Genomic DNA, 8,686 nt, shown 5'->3' on the forward strand with positions numbered 1-8,686 from the left:
ACACAAAAAATAAAATACCTAGGAATTAACTTAACCAAAGAAGTGAAGGACCTCAATGATGAAAACTTTAAAAACCTTAAAAATGAAATCAAAACAGATCTTAGAAAATGGCAAAAACTCCCATGTTCCTGGAATGGACAAATCAACATCGTGAAAATGGCAATACTTCCCAAGGCTATCTACAAATACAATGTGATATCTATCAATATTCCAACCTCATTCTTCAAGGAAATAGAAGAAGCAGTCCAATAATTCATAGGGAACAATAAAATACCCCAAATAACAAAAACAATCCTCAACAGAATGAACAGTGCTGGAAGAATATCAATACCAAATTTCAAACTCTACTACAAAGCAATAGTAATCGAAATGGCTTGGTACTGGCACAAGAACAGACCTCAGGACCAATGGAACAGAATTGAAATCCAGAAATGAACCTACAGACCTATAGCCTTCTAATATTCGATAAGGGAGCTAACAAAATACAATGGAAGAAACACAGCTTCTTCAGTAAATGCTGCTGGCAAAATTGGTTAACTACTTGTAGAAAACTAAAGCTAAATCCTTATATATCACAATGAACATGAATCAACTCCAAGTGGATCAAAGACCTCGATGACAAAGCAGACACTCTGAAAACATTACAGGATGGAATAGGAGAAATCCTAGGTCTCTTTGGCACAGGCTGAAATTTTCTTAATAGAGACCCAGAAACACAACAAATCAAAGAAAGTTTGGACAAATGTCATTGCATGAAATTGCAGCACTTCTGTATGGCACAGGACATAGCTAGCAAGATCAATAGAAAGCCCACGGATTGGGAGAAAATCTTCATTAGCCATACAACAGACAAGGGTCTCACATCTACAATATACCTGGAACTTAAAAAAATTAAATCCCCCAACAACAAATCTTCAAAGAAACTACTGCCCAATAAATAATTGGGCTAAAAGCTTAAAGAGAAACTTCTCTAAAGAGGAAGGAAGGATGGCCAAGAGACACATGAAGAAATGCTCAAACTCTCTAGCCATAAACGAAATGCAAATCAAAACAACATTGAGATACCACCTCACCCCAGTTAGAATGGCTATAATCAAGAACTCTAATAACAGCAGATTCTGGAGGGGATGTGGACAGAAGGGAACCTTGCTGTATTGGTGTGAGTGTAAACTTGTTCAAACACTTTGGAAAGTAGTATGGAGGTTTCTCAAAAACTCCACATAGAACTCCCCTCTGACCTAGCAATCCCACTCTTGGACATTTACCCAAATGTTCACAATCAAAACCACACTAAAGCTACCAGCACACTTATGTTTATTGTAGCCTTATTTACCATAGCTAAGATAGGGAACCAACCCAGATGCCCCTCAGTAGATGAATGGATCAACAAAATATGGTATATATACACAATGGAATTCTATTCCTCCATCAGAAAGAATGACATTGCTCCATTTCTTAGGAAATGGACAGACTTGGAAAAATTATATAGAGTGAAGTAAACCAGGCCCAAAGAAACATAGGTCCCATGGTTTACCTTATTTGCAATAACTAGTATATGTCTGACTCAAGCAGAAAAAGTCAGATAAGTTGGTGTTAGGGAAATGAACCCTAAGATATGTATTCAAAAATTTTTACTTTCATTCCATTTTTTCTAGTACATTTATAAGTTTATTTTTTGTTGCTTTTTATGTCCCTCCCCCACGGTATATTCCCTGCTTTCACTGTATTTTATGTTGTTATAATTTATCGAGGGGAAGGGAAAGAAAATCCTTTAGATAGGGATTACAGGTGGACCCATTGCAACAATGAGACATATAAGTCCTATGTCGAAAATGAACTTTACAGCTTTGTTAGGGGGAGGTGGAGGGTCGGATAGGGGGATGGGGAGAGGATGGGATGGGAAGCAGAATCAAAGGAGGAGGCTACAATGCTTGATAATTTATGTACTCATTATCTTGCCCATGTAATTTTAACCCCTCTGTACAGTATTTTCACTATAAAAAAATATGAAGAAAAAAAGAATCGCCTGCTGTGGACTAAGAAGTTTGGGATAATCCATCTAAATCGATGACTGCGCATGTTGTTACATGTCTACCATCCCAACTCCAGAAGACCAGGTCTGGTGAAGCATACCTGTCATAGATAGGAGGACCTCAATCCAGCCCAGCCAGAGCATATCTTGAGTCTCTGTTTCAGAAATGCCCAAGACAGAAAGGTGGCTCCTCAGAGACAGGGAGAGGACACAAGTAGGGAGTCATGGTGCCACCAGAGGAGTGTCTGACCCGGAGGTAGGGGTGGTTTGGGGACAGCCACTCACCTGTGCTGCCGGGAGAACTTGCTTTAGGCTGCTCCAGGTGGGGCGAGCAGTGATGGCAGTGGCATTACAGACACATGGCCTCAGAGCAAAGAACCAGGGCCAGGGAGCAGGTTGGGGCTTTATGCAGCCTGGCAGGATGCCATTGCCTGATGTTTGAAATTCTGCACCTTGGGGAGGGAAGGAAGCCATGGTGCAGGCAGGCATCTCAATTTCCTTCTATATTCCAAAGATGCCTTGAGTCTCTTCCTCACCACTCAGCCATCTCTACCTTCCTCAATTGCTGGTAGTGGTGTAAACTAACACAGGGAATCCTGGTGCTACCAGGCAGCATGGAATGTGTGGGTGGCCACCATTCTTATATCTCTTTGGTCAGAAAGAACTATGAAAGAATGGGGTGTGGCCAGAATACTGTGATGCAAGCAGCATGGGTGAAGTCAAGAAGATAGCAGCTCCCCCAGCCCTTTTCCCAGGGAACAATATCCAATTCAGTTGGAGACAAGAGGGTGACCTCATTTAGCTGGATGGCTTCACAGATTGTTGAGTATGTCTGTTTGTTCCCAGTCCCAGACCTTGTACTCAGGATCTGAGCACAGTCTGTAAGCTGCTTTTGATCAAGGATGGCCTTCCACACTAGAGCCACAGGGATTCTGGCTTTGTTGGCACTGAAGTTGGACTTTCTTGCCTAGGGTGACTTCGACCATGATCCTCCCATCACAGCCTTGTAAATATCAAGGAGGACTGCTAAGAGCCACTGTTACCTGCCTAATCATTGGTCTTGTTGATGTTTTGGACAGACTGGTGAGTTCCCTATCCTCGGGTTTAAGTGGTGGGAATTGTAGCCCACAGTTGGAATCTTGGTCCTGCCACCTCCAAATGGAAGGAGATCCTAAGAAACTTATTGCTGTCCATATGATTACCAATGGAATATGATGAATGTCATGATTGAAAGAGCAGTTCTTGAATGATTCTAGGATAAAATTATACACAATTATGTTATAGGACACTGATCGATGTTAGTTAATATTTTATGAGGCATTTAAACAATCACATTAAAATGGAGGTATAATGAAATATCTTAGAATTACTATACTATTACATACTATAAAGGTGCCGTTTTTCTGCCAAGACTGGGATTGGTACCCGTGGTCTTGGTAACTCTGTTGCACTGTGTGGGAAGGGGAAACTGGCCTCCTAGAAGTCAAGAAATTCATGTCTATTCCTTAGGCCTAAAATAGATCCCCACCACTAGAAAACATCCTATTCATGTACAATTTACATATATGGTTTATATTTATATACATATGTTAACTCCATATTGCATTCAGTGTAGTTATTTTATTTTTTGTTTTATTCATATATTGACCATTTATTTTGACTATTATGGTACATAAAACGTTGATTACATTGATTACATAAGATAGAGGTCTGCATATATATTCCACTTCATACCTGACACCCAGGACTTTCACAGAAAAAAAATGTGTCACCATCAACTTCTTACTCCACCATTCATTTTTGGGGAGTGCTGGCATCTGAACTCACAGCCTACAAGCCTACAAGGCCCAATTCATGAATTGGTGAGTGTCAGCACGACATCATGGGGCAAATTGAGCTGACAGGCTGTTTCTAGGACCTGAGCTCAAGCCCCAGGGGTTAACAAAATAAGAACAGATTGACATGCATATGGAAGTATGCTAATAAATATGTGTTTTTACAGAGTATCAGAGATGTCTATACATTATTCAGTTATGTAAACTACATTCCTACCAATTCCTGGGTATTAATCATGCATTCATATAATTAATGTTATTATTTTCATCCTTATACTATTAATGAAATCAGTGTCCTGAAATTATTGTGTTCCTGTAAGTAATAATTTTCTTTTTATGCTTCATTAATATTAAATAAAATCAGTTAGCTTCCTGAAATGTTACTGTCTAATTTTATAGGAGCATCATTCATGATCAACTCATTGAACCTTGACATTGATAATATTCCATTGTTCTTCCTATGGATGAGAACCATTTTCAAGTGTTAGGAGGGGGATTCAAAATCAGGGCCTATGTTGCCATGTGGGCCTATGGCTTCCCAGATAGATTGCCAGCCTTCAGCATTGCAAGGTGAAGTACCCTTTGCAACAGTGTCATTCAGACCCATGAGGGTCACCGAGCAAAGGAAGATAACATAAAAAGGCCACATTGTTTCTGTGAATTTCTTTCCCTGCAAGACCTGGGGTCTAGGATCCCAGAAACAGCTGTAGATCTAGTGGCTGCACTCCAGCCTATGGTGATCGAAGCTGAGGCAGAGTTGCCACAACCTGACTTCAAGCCCTGTACTGAGAAAAGTAAAAAAAAAAATTTAGCTCCCTGACTTGCAGTTCACACAGTTTATTCTTACAGGCTTTGGATTTGAACTCAGGATCTGGGTAAATCTGCAGCAATGTGGATGAAGGGGAAGATCACTGCACTTGAAGGTAAGAAAGTCAGGCCTGTTCACTAGTCCTGAATTCAAGCTCCAGCCCAGGAAACATACTATTTATATATATTGTAAAGATAGGATTTATACTTACCTATAGGTGTTCAGTACATACATGTTTGGTGTGGTTGTTCCTTGAAATTTGTCTTTTATTCATTTATTTGCCATTGATTGTACTATGATGATGAAACCCATTCTGTTTATTACATTGATGACATCCTATCACAGAGCATCTAGATTTGTAGAAATGTTCTCCGCCATGCCAAGATTCCTAGGATCACCCAGGATATTCAGAGAAAAGGAAAACAAGTTTCACATTTGGCTTCTTACTCTACAACCCACTTGTTTGTAGTACTGGGATCTGAACTCAGGGCCTAGTAGGACCAATTGTCCAATAAGTCAAGGTGAACACACTAACCTGTGAACTAAGGATCTAGGCCATTCCCATGATCTGACATTGATCCCCAAGGTGGTCCACTATTGTCATAAATTCATAATTTAAACATACAATCTATATTGATATTCATGTGTCAATGGCATCTTGTGTTTAGTGGACTTCTCTTTATTTTGTCTCTATTACATGGAGGTATTGTTTATTTTACTTAATATGGTGATAGGTATAACTTTGCTGACATGGATGACAACCTGTTCCTATGGTTATAGGGTTGCCTATGAATTCCCCTTCTTGGTTGAGACTCAGGACTTTCACAGGAGAGGAAAACGTGTGCAACACCTGGCTTCTAACATCAGGATGAATTTTTTGTCAGTGCTGGGATTTGAACTCAGGTCTGGGTATCTCTGTTGCACTGGGGGGAAGGGGAAGCTCACCATCCTTGAAGACTAGAATTTCAGGCCTGGTCTAGGCCCTGATTTGAAGCCCCAGCATTGGACAAAATCACAAGTCCACCTTTTTTAAACATAGGATCTCTCTTTACCTACAGGAGTGGTATGCATCTTGCATTCAGTGTAATTATTTTTATATTGTGTCTTATTCATGGATGTTTGTGCATTTTATTGAATATGGTGACAGATATAACTGTGCTAACATGGATAACAACCTAGTCCCATGGCTATAGATTTGCTTATATAGCATTCTCCATCATTGATGAGACCCAGGATATTCACAGAACTGGAAAACATATGCAACCTTTGTTTTCTCACATCAGAACGAATCTTTTGGCAGTGCTGGAATTTGAACTCAAGGCCTATCAGGCCCAATTGGTGAATGGGTCATGTTAAGCACAGCAGCCTGTGAGCCTCTCAGGAGCCAGGCCATTCCTGGGACCTGAGATTGAGCCCTGTTGGGAGGCCAATATAGTCATAAATTCATAATTAAACAAAGGATCTATATTTCCAAACATGGGTGGGTTGCATCTTGCGTTTGCTGTAGTCATTCTGGCTGAGACCCAGAATTTGCACAGCAATAGAAAACAGTTGCAATGACTGGCTTCTCACATCAGGGCGAATTTTTAGCAGTGTTGGGATTTGAACTTGGGGCCTAGGAGGCCCAACTGCCCAATCGGTCCATGTGATCACACCAGACTGTGATCCACTAAGGAGATGGGCTCATCCCAGCAACTGAGATAAAGACACAAGGAGGCAAAAATAGTGCTCAATGCATCATTGAAACATGGGATGTATACTCACATCCATGTGTGGACTGCATCGTGCATTGAGTGTACTTATTGTGTTTATTTTGTAAGCTATTCATAGATGTATTGTGTATTTTCCTATGTATATGATGACATATATAACTGGGCTGACATGGATAACAACTTATTCTCAGGACCACAGGGTGGCCCATCATTCTGCATCCTAGCTGACACCCAAGACTTGCACAGGAAAGGAAAATAGATGCAACAATTGGCTTCTGACATCAAGATGAATCTATTGGCAGGTCTGGGATCTGAACTCAGGGCCTAGCAGGCACAATTGGTGAATGGGTCCACATGAGCACCCCAGCCTGTGAGTGACAAAGGAGCTAGGCGTTCCCAGTACCTGAGTTTGAGCCCCCCTTGGGGGAGAATAGAGAGCACAATAGTCATTTATACATTTGCTGAAGGTAGTATGCAAATAAGCACATATTTGTATAGAGTAGGATTGTGGTGACCTGTGATAGAATCCAATCTGTGAGTACCTATATTTGGATCTTTTCTTAAGCATCTATTTCATGTATATGATGATTATTGCCATGCTTCATCACCTCTTCTTTACAAATAATCTATACCCCATGAGTCTTATGTATCATTTCCTACTCACATCATGCACGAGCTACTCATTCAAGGATGAGATCAGTCGCATGCCGTGGCTCTTCCTAGGTCCAGAAACGAGTATCTCAGGATCTCCCGCCATTCCTTCCTCCTAGGGGGACTGAATTCAAGACTTATTCCTGGAAAAGATACTTCTTATATATATATATATATATATATATATATATATATATATATATATATATATATATATATATATATATATATATAATACTTCTTATATATATATATATGTACATATATATATATATATATATTAATGATAGGATTTATACTTCCGTTCAGATGTTCAGTCCATATTGTGTTTGGTGCGTTTATAAATTTTATTTCTCATTTTATTCATTTATTTACCATTTATTTTATTGACTGATGACACCTCTACAATTTATTACATTGTTTACATACTATCACATAGAATCTAGATTTTAGATGTGTTCTCCATCATGCCTGGCAATGTGAGAATCTGAACTCAGTGCCTAGCAGGCCCAATTCATGAATGGGTGAGTTTGAGCATGGGAGCTCTAGCCAATGAAGCTGTCAAGTGGTTCCCAAGTACTGAGATTGACCCCCATGTTTGGCCAAAACAGCGATACATGGATAGGCAGACGGTGGTATACAAATAACTATATATTGTTAAAGAGTGCCAGAGTCGTCTATCTATGATTGAATGACACCTACTACATTCCTTCCAACTCTGAGGTATTTATTATACCACCATTGAAGGAATATTATTCTTTTCATGCTTAATAAACTATACGGTAAGATCAATCAGCATTCTAGGACTATTTCATCCAATTTTAGACTAGATGAAAGCATGAACTACTCATTCAATTGGTATTCCCATGCATAGGAATGAGTCTCTTGTGATCTCCTGCCATTGGTGTCAGGACTGGGATTTGAACCCAGGACTTATGTTGACAGATTGGCCTATGGCTTCACTGATAGCTCATCAGAATCAGAAGTGGTAGGTCAGGTCTACTTTGCAGCCATATCAATCAGACCCAGGATGGTCACCATGCCCCCCAAAAATCAGAAAATGCCAGCCCTCGGCAGCTCACCACTTTTTGTGCTTTCCAGCTTTTTTTTTTCTTCCTGCAAGCCCTCTGGCCTAGGATCTCAGGATCGGCTATGCATCTGGAGACTGCACCCCAGCCTAGGGAGTTCCAAGCTGAGGAAGTGTTTACACGACCTGAGTTCAAGTGTCATGGATGGCTAAAAAAAATAAAAATAAAAATATTAATTATTTAACTAAATAAAAAATAAAACTCCCTGGTTTGGAATTTCTGCCAGTTTTCTTTTCTAGCTTGGGATTTGAACTCAGGGTGTTGGTAAATTTGTAGCAATGTGAGGGAAAGTTGCCACTACTTGAGTTCAAACCCCATGCCAACCACAAAAGAAAAACTAAGTCACTGACCTCGGCAGGGTGAAGTAGTTGTGGAGATGGGAGGGAAGGGATGGTAGGGGGAAAACAAAGAAGGAGTCAACAATGCTCAATAGGAAATGTACTCATTACCTTGCTCCTGTAACTGTAACCCCTCTGTAAAACATTTTTGCAATAAAAAAGTACAAAGAAAGAGAAACAATGTCTTTCTCAGAGAAGCACTTTAGAGGTAAGGAAGGATGT

The 8,686-nt window shown here is 40.0% G+C and overlaps 1 long non-coding RNA gene across 2 annotated transcripts; it reads left to right on the forward strand.

The window, feature by feature from the left end:
* The first annotated feature begins 2,753 nt into the window (after positions 1–2,753).
* On the forward strand, positions 2,754–8,326 carry LOC138822528 (uncharacterized). Of its 2 annotated transcripts, XR_011370540.1 has the most exons (4): positions 2,754–2,858; positions 3,004–3,115; positions 4,717–4,790; positions 8,140–8,326. It is a non-coding gene; the product is annotated as an uncharacterized lncRNA (long non-coding RNA). The 2 variants fall into 2 exon arrangements; XR_011370539.1 differs by having other exon boundaries at positions 2,754–3,115.
* The last annotated feature ends 360 nt before the right edge of the window (positions 8,327–8,686 follow it).

Source organism: Dipodomys merriami, unplaced genomic scaffold (assembly GCF_024711535.1).
Source record: "Dipodomys merriami isolate MVZ:Mamm:240054 unplaced genomic scaffold, mDipMer1.0.p SCAF_1118, whole genome shotgun sequence".
In the NCBI taxonomy this organism is placed as follows: domain Eukaryota; kingdom Metazoa; phylum Chordata; class Mammalia; order Rodentia; family Heteromyidae; genus Dipodomys; species Dipodomys merriami.